The sequence below is a fragment of the Colobus angolensis genome, unplaced genomic scaffold, assembly GCF_000951035.1.
Source record: "Colobus angolensis palliatus isolate OR3802 unplaced genomic scaffold, Cang.pa_1.0 Scaffold684, whole genome shotgun sequence".
In the NCBI taxonomy this organism is placed as follows: domain Eukaryota; kingdom Metazoa; phylum Chordata; class Mammalia; order Primates; family Cercopithecidae; genus Colobus; species Colobus angolensis.
Genome location: NW_012120532.1, coordinates 65740 through 81121, shown reverse-complemented (window position 1 = coordinate 81121; position 15382 = coordinate 65740). Strand labels below are relative to the sequence as shown.

Genomic DNA, 15382 nt, shown 5'->3' with positions numbered 1-15382 from the left:
TATATATATACACATATACACACACACACACACAAGAGGAATAAAAGATAGAAAATACATGAAAGAGCTTAGGAGACATATGAAACACAAGGAAATGGTCTAATGTGCATGCAGTTAAGAGTCCTAGAAAGAGAGGACAGACAGACTGGTACAGAAGCAGGTTCGGAACAGCTAATAAGCAAGAAGGGGAGCTCACCAGTTCAAGACGCACAACAAACCCCAAGCAGAATATAAGAAAACTGTACCTGGACATGTCAGAGTAAAACTTCCTAAAATTAAAAACAAAGAAGAAATCTTAAAATAGCAGTCCGAGAAAAAGACAACCTTCAAATGGGCAGCAGTAAGATCAACTGCAAATTTCTAAACAGAAACTTTGAGAGTCAGAAGATAATGAAATTACACTCTTAAAATGCTAAAATAACCAGCAACTTAGGATTTCAAGACATTCTGAAAGTTTCCTTCAAAACTGAAGGCAAAAATAAAGACATTTCCAGATAATGCCTGAGATATTTAATGGTGAGTACACATACAATAAAATAATAAAAGGGGTTCTACGAGAAGAAAAACATGAGCCCTGATGGACAAACAGTCATGAAGGAAGAAATACAGAGAAATGGAAAGGGTAAATGTATGGATACTAAATACATGGGGTTTACTATCTATATACAACTAAAACATAAAGCAACAATAACCCTAAAGGCAGACAGGGCACAAATAGAGTTAACTACCTTGAGGTTCTTACATTTTTCTGGAAAACAGGTATCAGTACTAATTTGTTATAAATGTAATCTAGGGTAACACTAAATAATAACAAAATGATTTATAACAGGTATGAGAATACATAATAAAAACTATTCTAATAATCCAAAAGATGACAAGAAATTACAGGAGAAAAAGAATTTAAAACATGTAGAAAGATAAAAACAGAAAGTCAGATTTAGACCCAAACATGACAATAACATATGTAAACAGACTAAACACACCAAGTAAAAGACAAAGGCAATCAGATTAAATGTAAAAAAAATACACTTATGCTATTTAGAAAATAGATCATAAATACAATCACTCAGCAAATTTGAAAGTAAAAGAATGACAAGATATATACCAAGTAAGCATGAAACTAAAGAGATCTGATAACACTGTACTCAGAAAAAGCAGACTTAGGCAATAATCATTATAAGAGATATAAAGCAACATTTTATTGCAACAAAACAATCAACCCATGAGGAAGACCTAAGTATGGACCTAGTAACATAGTTTCAACACACATAAAGCAAAAATTGGCAAAATTAAAAGAAAAAGTAGACAAGTTCATACCATAATGGGAGATTGTAATATATAGAGAAGTCAGAGAGACACTTAGACCTCTAACAACAAATCAATCGCATCCAATCTTTTCAGTCTATCAATCTGGCTCTCAATTTCAAGGGTACCAGCCAACTGAGGACCTGTTTTTTTTGTATTCCTTGATGCACAGACAAAAAGCCCACCGACCACTTCGCTTTGGATCGCAGAGAATTTCAAAAGAAGTCTAGAACAACTCCATATCCTCAAAAGCATTTTTAATAGATCACTAAAAGCTAAAGCATAAAATTTATTATTAATTATAAATGTCATTAATTATACATCAGATTAACTTTGCTGGATATTTTGTTGTCTAAACCTCTAAATTTCTACACGCTGTTTTCATGCTCAATCAGCTCATTCAATCACAATTTTATTCAACATATTAGAGAACTTGAAACTGTCTGTTTAATTAAAACTAGATAACTTCTTAGTAATAGAAAGGATTAAGGGATAGTCATAAAAAGAGACAAATAGAGCCCAATACAGCAAAGGAAGCAAGTACAATACCCAACAGTTAATAGCAATTAAGATTTGTTACCACTTTTAGTGCCTTTTTATGATAAAACCACAACTATAGATGGACGGTAGGATCTACGTATTTTTCCAAATATACTTACCACAGAAAGCAGTGTGAATAACATATTTTAGTTCAAAGATTACATGATTTTAGGCGCAAATTTTAAATTGGATTATCTCCAACATTAAATCAGAGTCATGGGGCTGAAACCTGACTATAGTGGATTTACAGGACAATGGAAGAGAAAGAATTGGAGTGAGTATAGACAACTCCTTGAAGAAACAATATTGCAAAGGGGAGAAGACAAATCAAATAGTGGCTGACAAGCGAAGTAGGGTCCAATGAAGTATTTTTATACTTTATGGGAGAAATAACAGCATTTTGTATAATGACAGGAATGACCCATTAGGGGAGAACACTGATGACACAAAAGAAAGAACGAGACAGCTGAGTAAGCAATGTTCATGAGGGCATGAGAGCACAGAGACTCTAGTGCACAAGGAAAGAGGCTGGCGCCACACAGGGCAGTGCACACACGGGATACTACACGGGCGGGTTCAACTGTAGCTGGAACAGGTAGAATACATGGGTTCAGTTGATGAAACGCAGGGAGCTCCAACAGTATTAGTCTGCTGGTCCATGAGGCCATTGGCTTCAAGTTTCTCCATACAGAAACAAGATAACCAGCTGAGAATAGGTATGGAGAAGAAACGCTGAAGGTCTGAGAAAAAAGGGAAAACTGAAACAGTCATCTAAATGAATGAAGTATACAGTATGACTGTCAGGTAGCATCAAAAGCCTACCTGAGGTTCACAATCTCGAATTTAAAGGAAGGTTGTGGAGAATTCTCCAGTCACATTCACATGCACAGGTACAAAGCGGCTGTCAAGTTGACAAGGCCCTATTTGAGAAGTGACAGGTGGTACCAAAACAGTGACAGGTGGCTCCAAAACAACTTTAGAGCCCTAGCCTCTTCCTCCCTGCTTCTTTGCCCCCCAACTAAATGCCACTCCTACAAGTATGTGCAACAAGTATACACACGAATCTCCAAAATGCCCATGACACCATCATCTCAGGACCACCATTCCACAGCAATATTCCGAAGTTCTGGCCCTTACTAAAAAGAGTTCCTCCAGTTTTCTCTCCTTGTCAACAAGTTCTCCCATGAGTGATTACATCCATTCCCAAAATGGTGAATCCTTTATCTATTTAATATGTCCCTCTACCCTTATATTCCCTGAATGCTAATCTGGATGTCTACACCTGAATACCTACAGAATAAATCCAAATGTGTCAAAACAACCCTTGATGGTCTGGCCCTCATTCATGGTTGCAGAATTCCAAACATATCTCCTACCACTCCCCATCCATGGAACCCATAATCAAACCACACTGTACTTTTTCCTCAAACACACTTGGCTCCTTAAAACCTCCATGCCTCTAAAGATTATCACCTCTATTTACCTCAATATAAACTATATCCATTTAATCCTAATCAAATTTAAAGTAAACTCATACTGAAATTACATATAAATATCTAAAGAATTCAAACAGATCTATCCCTCCTTTGCTACAAAGAGCAAATACAGGGATTTCTTTTTCCTGGAGTTTTTGACAATGCCAATATGGAAGTATAATAACAACTAACCATAGTTTACTTTGTTTAATATTAGTACATATTTGGTAACTGCCTAGATGATATATTTAGATTAACTGCTAAGAATTTTTAACCTACTTTTGAAAAACAAAACATTGAAAAGCAGTATAAGCCATTAAGTCCAGTTTCTATAATCATGACAGTACAATTTTCAAAATATCAGAAATGAGACCCTGCAAAATTCTCTAAGCTACAGGTCCAGGTTGTGTAATAGAGCAACAAAGGTAAGTCTTTTCTAAAACCAGGTAGGGGTGTGTGTGTACCCAGGTACTACATATGCAGTATATATGATATACAAACTAGTTTCTCCAGGAGGTTCTGAAGATTATAAATAAATGTGTAAATGCTTTAGGATGTTTAAAGGTAATATTTATTGACCTAAATAACAATTTCTACTTCTCACCTTGAAGTCATATAAACAGAAAAATTAGAATTTCAAAAATATCATAAAAATAAGGATGTAGTCTACTTCGTCATTTTTTAGTACAAACAAAACAGCAACTTTAAGGTCACTTTCCAAACTATTCAGTGATTTAACACCCAAAATTTACACACAGGGTACCCACGCACACTAGTAAGACAGTATAGCTTGGAGAGTTATAATCACTTTAGGATAGTATACAGTCTCATTTGACCTTTATTATTGAAATTTAACATTTATGGAGCTCCAAACATATACATATATAAAATCTAAGTAACATTATACTACAATAATAAATGGAAAAGCAATGCACTAAGCCCAAACCTTCGCTTTCTTAAACAATCACAAAGTACAACCTAAGCCTGGATCTAACATCTTCCAAACATAAATTGTTGTTAACTGATCATGGAGATAGATGGCTGCTTTCAACTCCTTGGGAAGGAGAGTCCCGTTTTGTTCCAATGGTGCACCCTGATGATGACTACTAGTCCTACAACTTGTTAACTCTTTGACCTTAACTTCTCTAAGCTTCATTTTCCCTATTCGCAAAACTGGAATACCATCACACCATATAAGTCTTGTTTTAAGGATTTAGGTTGGAGGCTATACAGCAACTAGTATTTGTACATGAAAAAAAGATTGATCAGGCAATAAAATATTAACAGAGGTCTTCTCTGAATAAGGAGATTATAAAGGATTAAAAAAAAATCTTAACCTTACTTGTTCTATGTTGTCCAAGTTTTCTACACTGAGAATAATAATTCCATAAAAATAAAATACTAAAGTCTCATTTCATTCAAAAAAGCACAATACATTGCAAATTCCTAATTTCCCATTATCTTCTATAATAATAGTCACTGAGTACTTGCTCTATGCCGGATATATTACATAAACTATCTCCACTTAATGTTCATAGCAATTTCTGAAAGTGCCATCTAGGCAATTATAAAACACGTACGAATATTAAGCAAAATAAGCTTTTAAACATAAGAAAACCAAGGATCAGAAACGTCACTCAGCAGGTACAAGGCGACACCAGGATTCAAATCCCAGTCTAACTTGCATGCTTTAGACACCACATTACTCAAGGTTAATGACCAACTTGTCAGCAAAGTCAAGAATCATCTTACTACTAAGGAGCAGAATATTTTAAGGCTCAGGGCTTTTTTTTCTTATATAACTCTAGCCTAAAACACGCTACCCCTCCTTTCCTTAGTACCATAAAAAATTTCTCTAAAAGAGGAAGCAACACTTTTGGGTTATCTGTCTTTAAAAGATTCCTAGATTTGGCAATACATCACTGACTCAAGTAACTAAAACACAGATGAGACTCAAAAGTAAACAAAGAAGGAAAAAAGGCCTCTAAACAGTAAAATATATATATATATATATTCAAACAACAATAAAGTTCATTATTTTATCCATAATCAAGTCTCTCAAAATCTTTACTCAGAACTAATTTATCCTGTTTTTATTAAGAACAATTTTTAGATACAATTAAAACCAGGTTGATGGTTGCTTCATTCCCAAGTCAAGGAAGACTAGAAGCAGAAAATTTGAAATAGGAAAAGAGCTATTAAAAGCAGATACACTAATAATGTACAAGAAGTAACTGCCAACCTAAGGAGTAAGAAAGTTTAAAGAAATGTATATAGGAAGAATTAAAATAGTTAATCTACATCTATTTTGAGCACACTCAAGCAGCCCTGAATATCTCATTAGGCCCTGAGTTGCAAAGAAAAAACATTTAGTATACTCTAAATCATAAGACGGTAAAATTACATTTTAAGTAGTTTCATGCAGAATAGCTAAAATATGTTTGTGCTTTATACATCCAAAAAATTTCACATTGTAGAATACCTCGTTTCCTAACTGAACACTTATTACATGCTTATAAAATATTCAAGCAATACAGAAACACATTAAGAAAAGTGAACTCTCTTCCTCTACACCCCTTCCCAAATGAACTCTCTAATGTTAACTTTTTTGGTGTGTTTCCATAAAGTCTTTCTCCTCTGCACATTCTAAAACAGATTTAATCATGCCATACACATACACATGTGCATACATGCACAAGAACATACATGAACACACACATATTTATAAGAAGGCACGCAACAGAACCATACTATGCACATTGCTTTGCAATTATTTTTCTACTCAAATATATTTCATAGACATTTTTTCAGGTCTTTTCAGATAAATCAAGCTGCTTCTTTTTAATACTATTGTACTTCACCATACGGATTTGCCATAATGTACCAACCTTTCTTCTACTGACAGGTAAGTTCTACTGGTTTGGGTATTGTAAACAATGCTACAGTGAAGATCTTTGTGCATGTTATCTTTTGCCCAGGTGCAGAAATGGTATTTCTATAGAACACTGACTTGCAGACTAGAATTAGTAGGCCAGATGAAACACAACTTTTAATTTTGATAAAGAATACCAATTTGTTCTCTTACCAACAATGTGTGAGCACCTTTTTCATCACACTGAACATTGGTCCCATTTATTAATTTTAGCCAGTTTTGAAACAGTATTTCATTATTGCTTATATATGCATTCTCAAACAATGCAAGTTCCTATCCAGTATTCACCCATCTTCCTAAGAGAATGCCAGATCTTTTTAGCAAAAATGTTCTGAGTACAAAAAAAAAAAATGCATTCCCAGGACCGCTTGCAGCTAGCAGCAGCCATGTGACACAGTTCCAGCTGATGGCTTAAGGAAAAGCTTTTGATTTCCTTATACAGGTGACACCCACTTTAGATTTCCCCTTTTCCTTTTTCTTCTGGCTTGGCTCTTGGACCTAAGGATGAAGATGCAGCCGTCATCACGTATCTTTGAGGACAAGGACTAAGTGTGGCTGAGGAGAAAAGTGAGAAGAGCTGGATCACTCAAGACATTGCTTGGCCACCGTGACTACTCTGAGTCTAGCTAGCCTGGACTGTTTCAGCCACTCAGCCAGGTTTTAAATTACTTGCATCTAAATGTAATTCTAACACTGAACAGTCCTCTGATTATTTATGACACTCAACATTCATATGTTATTAGCCATTTGCATTTCTGTGACTTGTCTATTTCATCTGCCAAATTTTCACTTGTTTCTTGATCTAAAAGCATGGAACTCCACACAGTACAGTCATATGTGAATTGACTAATTTCTCAGTATTCTAGTTTTATTAGGCATTAGTAAGTAAGTTTTGGAAGAATAACAGTAAGGGTCTTTTGGTAGTTTCTTGAAAAAGTAGACATCCATTTATCATGCAATCTATGAATCACATTCCTGGGTATCTATCCCAGAGAAATAAAAATTTCTATTTATGTCTACACAAAAATCTCAATGTTCATAGTAGCTTTATTTGTAACAGTAAAAAAAATAAAAAATAAAATAAAATAAATAAAAAACCTGAAACAATCCAAATATCCTTCAGGGTGTAAATGGTTAAACCAACTCTGTACTCCACAGTACATCTATACTGTGGAATACTACTAATCAATAAAAAAGAGACAAACCATTGATATATGAAACAATTTCATGGATACTAAGTTTTTAAAAATCCCCAAAGATAATATAATCTATGATTCCATTTATATAGCATTCTCAAGATGATAAAATTAAAGAGATGGAGAACAAATCGGTTGCAAGGGGTTAGGGAAGGACAGGGAGGTGTGGGGAAAGGTATGATAGAAAGGGCGTAGCGTTAGGGAAACCTGGGGTGATGAAACTGTTCTGTAACCTTGGCTCTGATGATGGTTACACAAATCTACACATAAAATTGCTGAGGACCCACCACACACACACACACACATGCACACATGCATGTCACACACACACCACACACATGCATGTAAAACTAATGAAATCTGAATAAAGTCTGTGGATTGTACCAATGTCAATATCCTGGTTTGATATTTAACTAAAAGGTATGTAAAAATGGAGGAAACTGAGTATAAAGTACATGGGATCTCTCTGTACTGTTTTGCAACTTCCTATGAATCCATAATTATTTCAAAATACGTTTTTCTAAAAAGTACTTGGTGCTGTTTTCAAAAAACCCATAATTTATATACCCATTCTCTGCTTTTCAACTTGCTCCCTGCAGAGTCTAGGTAAAGTTTTTCCTTCTTTCCAGCTCAACTCCAGTCCCACATTTCCAAGGCGAGGCTTAACATGATAATCAGAAGTGCAAGAGAGCCACTGCCTCCATCGATTCGGCACAGACGACTCCCAGTCCCTGAGCATGCAGCCCTCAGGAAGCTGGGATTACCAAGGACAGCCATTCCAAAACAGCATTTTGTTGGCATTTTGGATTGTTCACATTACAGAAAGATAAGGGCTTTCTCACAATTATATAAAACTTAAGGGAATATTCAAATATTCTTGTAGTCATTTAGATTAGTCCAAGCCAGATTTTCAAAGCACAGCATGTATATTTTGTTAGATGTATCTGTTAACTGCCGTCATGAATCTAGCAGATGTTCAGGTAACAGTCATCAAAGGCTCTCCATGACTAAGTAGCATAATGACCTTTTATTAATCACTGCATATGGTGTCTGCCAAATGGGAGAGAAACAATACTCAGCAGCCTTTTGTTAAGGAGTAACAAGTTATCTGAATGAAGATACTTCAGCACATTTAAATTACATTTAAATGATATCAAGATAGTGGTATAAACATTTAATTCCAAGTAGCATTCTCAATAAAATAACTCATTGCAAACCTAATTGTTCTCTAGAGAACATTCATAATGTTTACTGGGCAGTCTGTTTCAGCAATAATACAAAGCAAGAATTGAATCCTCGCAGTAATTAGGTAACTGATTAAATTTATCAATTATATACTATCTGTTATCTCACTTAGATGATAAGCCATACAGAAACAAATACCAGGCAAGCTCATGAACCACCAAATTCTTCAGAATTATTCACTTTTCTCCAAAATGAAGAATAAATTGCAGTCCCTGCCCTCAAGAAGCTGGCAGCTTAATAAAGGGTACAACCCTCTAGAAAATAATCATATACACATATGCTGTAAGATAGCAAGTAAAGATATATTCAAAGAGCTACTCTAAATCATTTCCAAGTGGAACTTAGTACCTCTGCTCTACCAGTTCCCAGCTATCCCCTATGATACTTCTAAAAAATATGAGAAAGCAACACAAGATATTGCATCAGTGTCTGAGAAGACTGAGTACCTTCAATTACACTGCAGGACCACATATAAATTTGATTCATATTGCTGATTTTATAGTATCCACTCTTTTCTCCATTACCATGATACAAGGTAACTTGCACAACATATATTTGGGATAGTACATGCAATCCAAAATGCAGCTCTTGATACTGACTAATTACGGATTTGTCACTTGTACTGCCGTTTATTAAGCAACTCACAGTAACAAGTAGAGAAGCAGTATGATCTTACTACACCACAAATAGACATCATTTTACAGGAGTTAACGTTTCTACAGTTTTTTTCTCATGTGAAGTTAATAGCTCATTTAAAGTGAAAAATAACCTAAATCATACCTGGATGTCATTATCACAGAAACATAAAAATTATGTTTTGCTTCTTATATTAGGTGGTATTTTTTCTTTTAACACTATTTTTCCTTTGTTAAACATATGCGATACGCACTTGAGTATACCCAGGAAGACCGCAGAAAGAAGCAACATGGAGCAAATCAAAGAACATGGGAGATAATTTAAAGAAGCAAGAAACCAAGATAAAATCAGCATTCTTTAAGAATGTATCATCCAGGACAGGCACGGTGGCTCACGCCCGTAATCCCAGTACTTTGGGAGGACGAGGCGGGCAGATCACGAGGTCAGGAGATCCACACCATCCTGGCTAACATGGTGAAACCCTATCTCTATTACATATACAGAAAAATGAGCCGGGCTTGGTGGCCAGTGCCTGTAGTCCCAGTTACTTGGGAGCCTGAGACAGGAGAATGGCATCAACCCAGCAGGCGGAACTTGCAGTGAGCCGAGATCGTGCCACTGTACTCCAGCCTGGGCGACAGAGCAAGACTTCATCTCAAACAAAAAAAAAAAAGAGAGAATGTATCATCCAGAAAGCATCTGCAATGGTGATTTACATGTCACCACAGTGTAGGGTAGCAAACTGCAGTGATCAGAGCTACTATCCAGCCCCTCACCATTGAGGCCACTATGCACAGAAGTGGAGAGGCTGGTAAGGAGTAGCACATTTCTGATGCTGACATCACAGATGGCAGAATGGGTTTTGGATTCCCTTTACTTCAGAGATTACTTGAACAAATGTAGTTTTGATATTAATAGCAATACTGATTGCAATTCAAATATTGAAGAGTCTTTTCTTCAACCAGCATATGTCGAGCATTTATCATATGCACAGATAATAGCGCTCCACATGCCACGAGAGTTTATATGCCACTGGAAGAGATGGTCATCACCATTAAATATTTTTAACAACAAAGGCAGTGATAAATGGAAGAATAAAACACAGGGCTAGAGCCGGATAGCTGCGAAAATGAGCTGGGAAGGGCAGGCTGTACTCTTCGAGATGCATGATGAAGTAGGCTATGCTTCACCCTGAAAGCAGTGAGCACTCATAACACATTTTTAAGCTAGAGTGTGTGGCAGAAACATGAGTCTAAATTGTGGTAAAAGAGAAATATGAAAAATGCATTCAGCAGGTTGGCATATATAAATAGTTTCTCAAAGGGCAATAAAAGATACAGAAAGGACAAAAAAATCAGTACACCTACAAAGCATAATAAATCTGAACACCACGCACATTTGTTTATTTACCAAACACCACATATTTACCGTGTGCTTAAATGGGGGCCATTCTAAGCACTTTACAAATGCTGCCTCCTTTAATCCACATTCACAAACTTATGGGAACTTTTGTCTGAGGTTATTAATCCAATTTTACATATGAGGAAACTGAGGCACAGAGAAACTAAGTTGCTCAAGGTCATAAGACTAGTAAGTAGTGGATTCGAGAGCTGAACTCAGGCAATCTGGCTACACAGTCTATCCAATACTGTCCAATAGAGCTTGCTGCAATGTGGCTATGGAGCACTTAATATGTGGCTAGAATGAGGAACTAAATTTTTTATTTTACTTAATGTTAATTATTCAACTACATGTGGCTACTGGCCACCATGCTGGAGAGTTCAGACCATATTCTTACTTAATACACAGTCCTGCTTTACTAAGAGACTCAGTGACAAGCAAGAGAGGAATGGTGCGGGGCACAGTGGCTCACGCCTGTAATTCCAAAACTTTGGGAGGCCAAGGCAGGAGGACTGCTTGAACTCAGGCATTTGAGACCCGCCTGGGCAACACAGTAAGACTTCATCTCTACCAAATATAAAAAAAAGTTAGCCAGGCACGGTGGCGCATGCCTGTAGTCCCAGCTACTTGGGAGGCCAAGGCAGGAGAATCACTTGAGCCCAGGAGTTCAAGGCTGCAGTGAGCTATGATCTCACCACTGTACTCCAGCCTGGCTGACAGAGCCTGACCTTGTCTCAAAAATTTAAAAATGGGGGAGGGGAAGGAATGGTGCTTAAATAGTCCATTGCAGTCAATTTTATTCTTTAAATTTCATTTTATTTTTAATTGACAAATAATTGTATATGTTTACAAATTTAATGGTTTAAACAATTCAAAGAAAACCTTTCAAGGTCATTTCAAGTTTCAAGTAACAACTGACTGTAAAATTTACCAACTTACTTCAAAAACTCCTTTCCATAGTTAAGACAATGGTACAACTGGGCCAACGAGCTAAATAAAATGGACTCAGTTTTCTTTAAAACATTATTAAACTAATTACAATCTGTACTAAACATATCTCCTCACTAAAACAAAGTCCTGACAAAACTTTCATCAACCCTACCCACAATACACACACAATTTTGACTTCAAATATGACATATCTAAATTTAAGGAATAAATACACTGCTTATAGTTTTCCAAGTACAAATGAGGGAACACTGTTATAAAAATTAACAAACATCACTATATTGAAGCAGACTGCTATCCACAGAGCCCTGTATTCTGTTCCAGACATAAACACCTACAAACAAATTATTAGCCATCTAAGAGGTCAGAAGAGCAACATCAGCAACAGAATAACAACAATAATAAAAATAACAAAAACATCAACAGCAGCTTACCTTTATTCCTTACAGTGTGGTAGGCATTGTGTGAGTCCCTCATACACATGATCTCACACAGCCCTTATAACGCCTGGGGAAATACACACTATTATTATCTCTACTTTTCAGATAAAGAATCTAGTGCACAGGGAAGTTCCATAACTTGCTCAAGGTTACACAGCAAATGAGTGAGCAAATCCAGGATCAAGACCTCTGATTAACGCCCACACTCTTAGCTAACCACCTCTTGCTGCCTTTCCTCTTCATTAAATCACTCACGTAACTGTGGATCAGCCTAGTAGTGGTCACGTGAAAATCTCTAAAAGCTAGTCATAACTAAGTCGAATGCACAACTTTCTAAGACTACTGTTACCTGATGTATCAATGTGTATGTCGGGGGGTAGTTGTGTGTGCGTGTGTGTGTGTGCGTGCGCGCGCTTGTATGCAAAGAGTAAACATAGGTAGACATTATGAATTGACATTGTAATTCAAGAGGTTACCATAAAAAACAAAAATGGCTTCAAGAAACTAATTAGAATATGAATGTCAATGTTCTGTAAGATCTTAGAGAACATCTAATCACATAATAGATAGTAAACACCATGACACAAAGACATTCACTGACTCATTTAAAGTCATATGGTAGTAAAACTAGATCGCAGGTCTTCCAGCTCCCAAATCAATATCCCTCTCACCACATTCTAATAGCCATATCCATGTTTCACCTAGGATATATGCTACTTCTAAATAAGACTGCCAAATCCCAGTACAGAACAAAGTACTTTGTAACAGTGTTTAAGTTATATATTTAAATGACATGCTTTTACTTCTAGTCTTATTCTTTATCACATTAGATACCATACTAGTGAGGATCAGTTTGACTACAAGTAGCAGGCCAAAAAAGTCTAAAGGTAACTAGGAGTTGGTACAAATGTTCCTTAGTGTCACTGGTGTCACAAAAGACTAGCCTTCTCTATTTCTTCTACCCCATATTGCTTTTGTCCTTATGGTCACATCATGGCTGCTATAACTCCACGAATTGCACTCACATTCCAGGTAGAAAGAAGGATGTAACAGAAAAGCAGAGATGACAACTGTCTCAGAAGGTAAAACCTTTCCAGAAATCCTCAGCAGGCTTTTGCTTACATCTTAAGAAAGAGAGTTCATTTGCTGGTTTTTTAACTGGGGGCACTAACACTCTAAATGAGAGAATGGGGATTGGGTGGACAATGAACACTGTCACAAGCAGCCACTTCTCAAGTTCTCATTCAATAATTCTTGTCGTGGTATCTTCTTTTTTGGTCAAGTGCATGAAACCTTTGTAAATCATAAAGAACTACAAACCTACAACTAAATAAATTAGATGTTATAACTTTAGTTTCATAAGCTTAAACTGTCAACATATATAGCAAAATGAGTACATTTTAAATACAAGCTGAAAACGATTATCCATCTATAAAATATCTGATATATCTGAAATATCTACAAAATAGTCTGAAAGGGTTCATTTATGTATTTATCTGTCCATTGCTTAAGTTACTAGTTACAATATTTTGCTTATCTAAGACCATATTATGACAATCTTAACCATCTAAAACACAACTAAAAAAACAGAATGGAAGTAGAAATGTTCAGTAAGTCAAACCAACAAATGTATTGCAATTAACATTTATTGGTCAATTTAATAAATATAATCTTCATGTATAGAATTTTTAAAGTGTAGTAACAGAAGCAAAAGCAAAATGCTAAGAGAATATAAAGAAAGAAATGATTCAATCTAACCCAGAGAAGTGAGGGGAGAATAAGTCAGGGAACATGCTTTTTGGCAGGTGTGGTACTGGAACCTGAAGGCTGATCTGATAAGGAGTGTGACTGCTGGAGAAGGAGGGAAAAACTCGCCATCCAGATGGAGCAGCACATTTGGGAAGCAGCAAGTATTCTGATGTAGCTGGCACAGAGGATGCGTGGAGAGATTTAGTGATACAGCCAGAAATACCACATAGGTTAAGCCCAAATTCTAGGTTTTATGGCAAATTGTTTCAGAAAGCTATTTCAGACAGCAGTGGAAGGGTGGCACACAGAGTTAAATGATCAGGCTTCTTCACGCATCCTCCCCCATCACTGTAAGAGGATTCTTCACGTTTGCGCACCTCCTTCACCTATTTTCTTGCCGTACGTAACAATTTGCAGTTTCCCAACACTTTGTGCCCTCTCTTACCTTCATGACTCTTCCTTCAGCATGCTCACACAAACTCTTTTTCCCTATGCTAGCTAGCCTTTATGCATGCCTTCAGACTTAGCTCAACTGACAGCATCAGTCACCTCATCGAACAATTTAATTCCTTCAGTCCTCTCATCACCAAATGAGGGAAAGTTAAGAGGGTCAGTTAAGGACCTCCCCGCTCGAGGTTCCATAACCTTGTCTATTACAACACCTGTCATACCACTGTAATCACTGACTTTTGTCTCTGACCACTTGCATCTGAGCTCCTCGAGGATACATCTCTACACCCTTGAATCTAAGATGTGGCTAGTATTCAATATATGTTTATTGAATAAAATGAATGGGGAGGCTACTGTCATATCTAAAGGAAAAGTATGAAGGAATGAACATGGGAATGAAAAGGTCAAGACAGATACCAAAGTTCATATGTCTTAATAACAAGAGAGACCTTCAAGGCCCTTATTCAAAATCTACTCTTACTTTAGAATTAATTTTAATAACCTTGGTCATCAGGTTCTCTAACCTACAAAAAGTGCAAAATGAAGAATTTGAATTATTAGGAAAAATTCAATCGTATTTAGCACACTTCTGTTTAACAAGATAGAGAAACCACTGTTTTTCAAAAGATTTTTAATTCAAATAAACATGAGGCTTTTAAAGGAGAAAACCAGGATCTTCAGTAACACACAGCTCTTATGCTCACACTTAACGCCTTATACACATCTGAAGAGATGGTGCAGCTTTACTTTTCAGTCGGCTCAGTGGTGTCTCACCTTGTCCATGTAGTGGAGCGTGGCCCTAGAGATGTAGGCCAGTGAGGACATTTGAAGGGAAAACTGTGAAAGTTTGTTTTTCCAATCTGCATAGTTATCACTCATCCCATCCTTTTCCCTGGTCCACCAGGTTACATTGTCTTAACTTTGCCCATGACAGCCTCATGTCAAAACACACTAACCCACTGGACTATGTTGCCTAACTACACAAACACTTATTAGACAAGACTGTCTTAACGAACGCATGTTACACCATTCATCTATTTTTTCATTCATTTTATAATTTCCCTC

The 15382-nt window shown here is 36.4% G+C and overlaps 1 protein-coding gene and 1 long non-coding RNA gene across 2 annotated transcripts in view; both read right to left on the bottom strand.

The window, feature by feature from the left end:
• Positions 1 to 15382, bottom strand: part of USP6NL (USP6 N-terminal like) — a 159747-nt gene that overhangs the window by 98969 nt on the left and 45396 nt on the right. The window lies entirely within an intron of this gene.
• The window catches only part of LOC105500762, a 9316-nt gene continuing 2390 nt past the window's right edge, over positions 8457 to 15382 (bottom strand). Inside the window, exon 2 of the long non-coding RNA XR_001000074.1 lies at positions 8457 to 9983. This is a non-coding gene — a long non-coding RNA (uncharacterized LOC105500762). The remainder of the gene's footprint in view (positions 9984 to 15382) is intronic.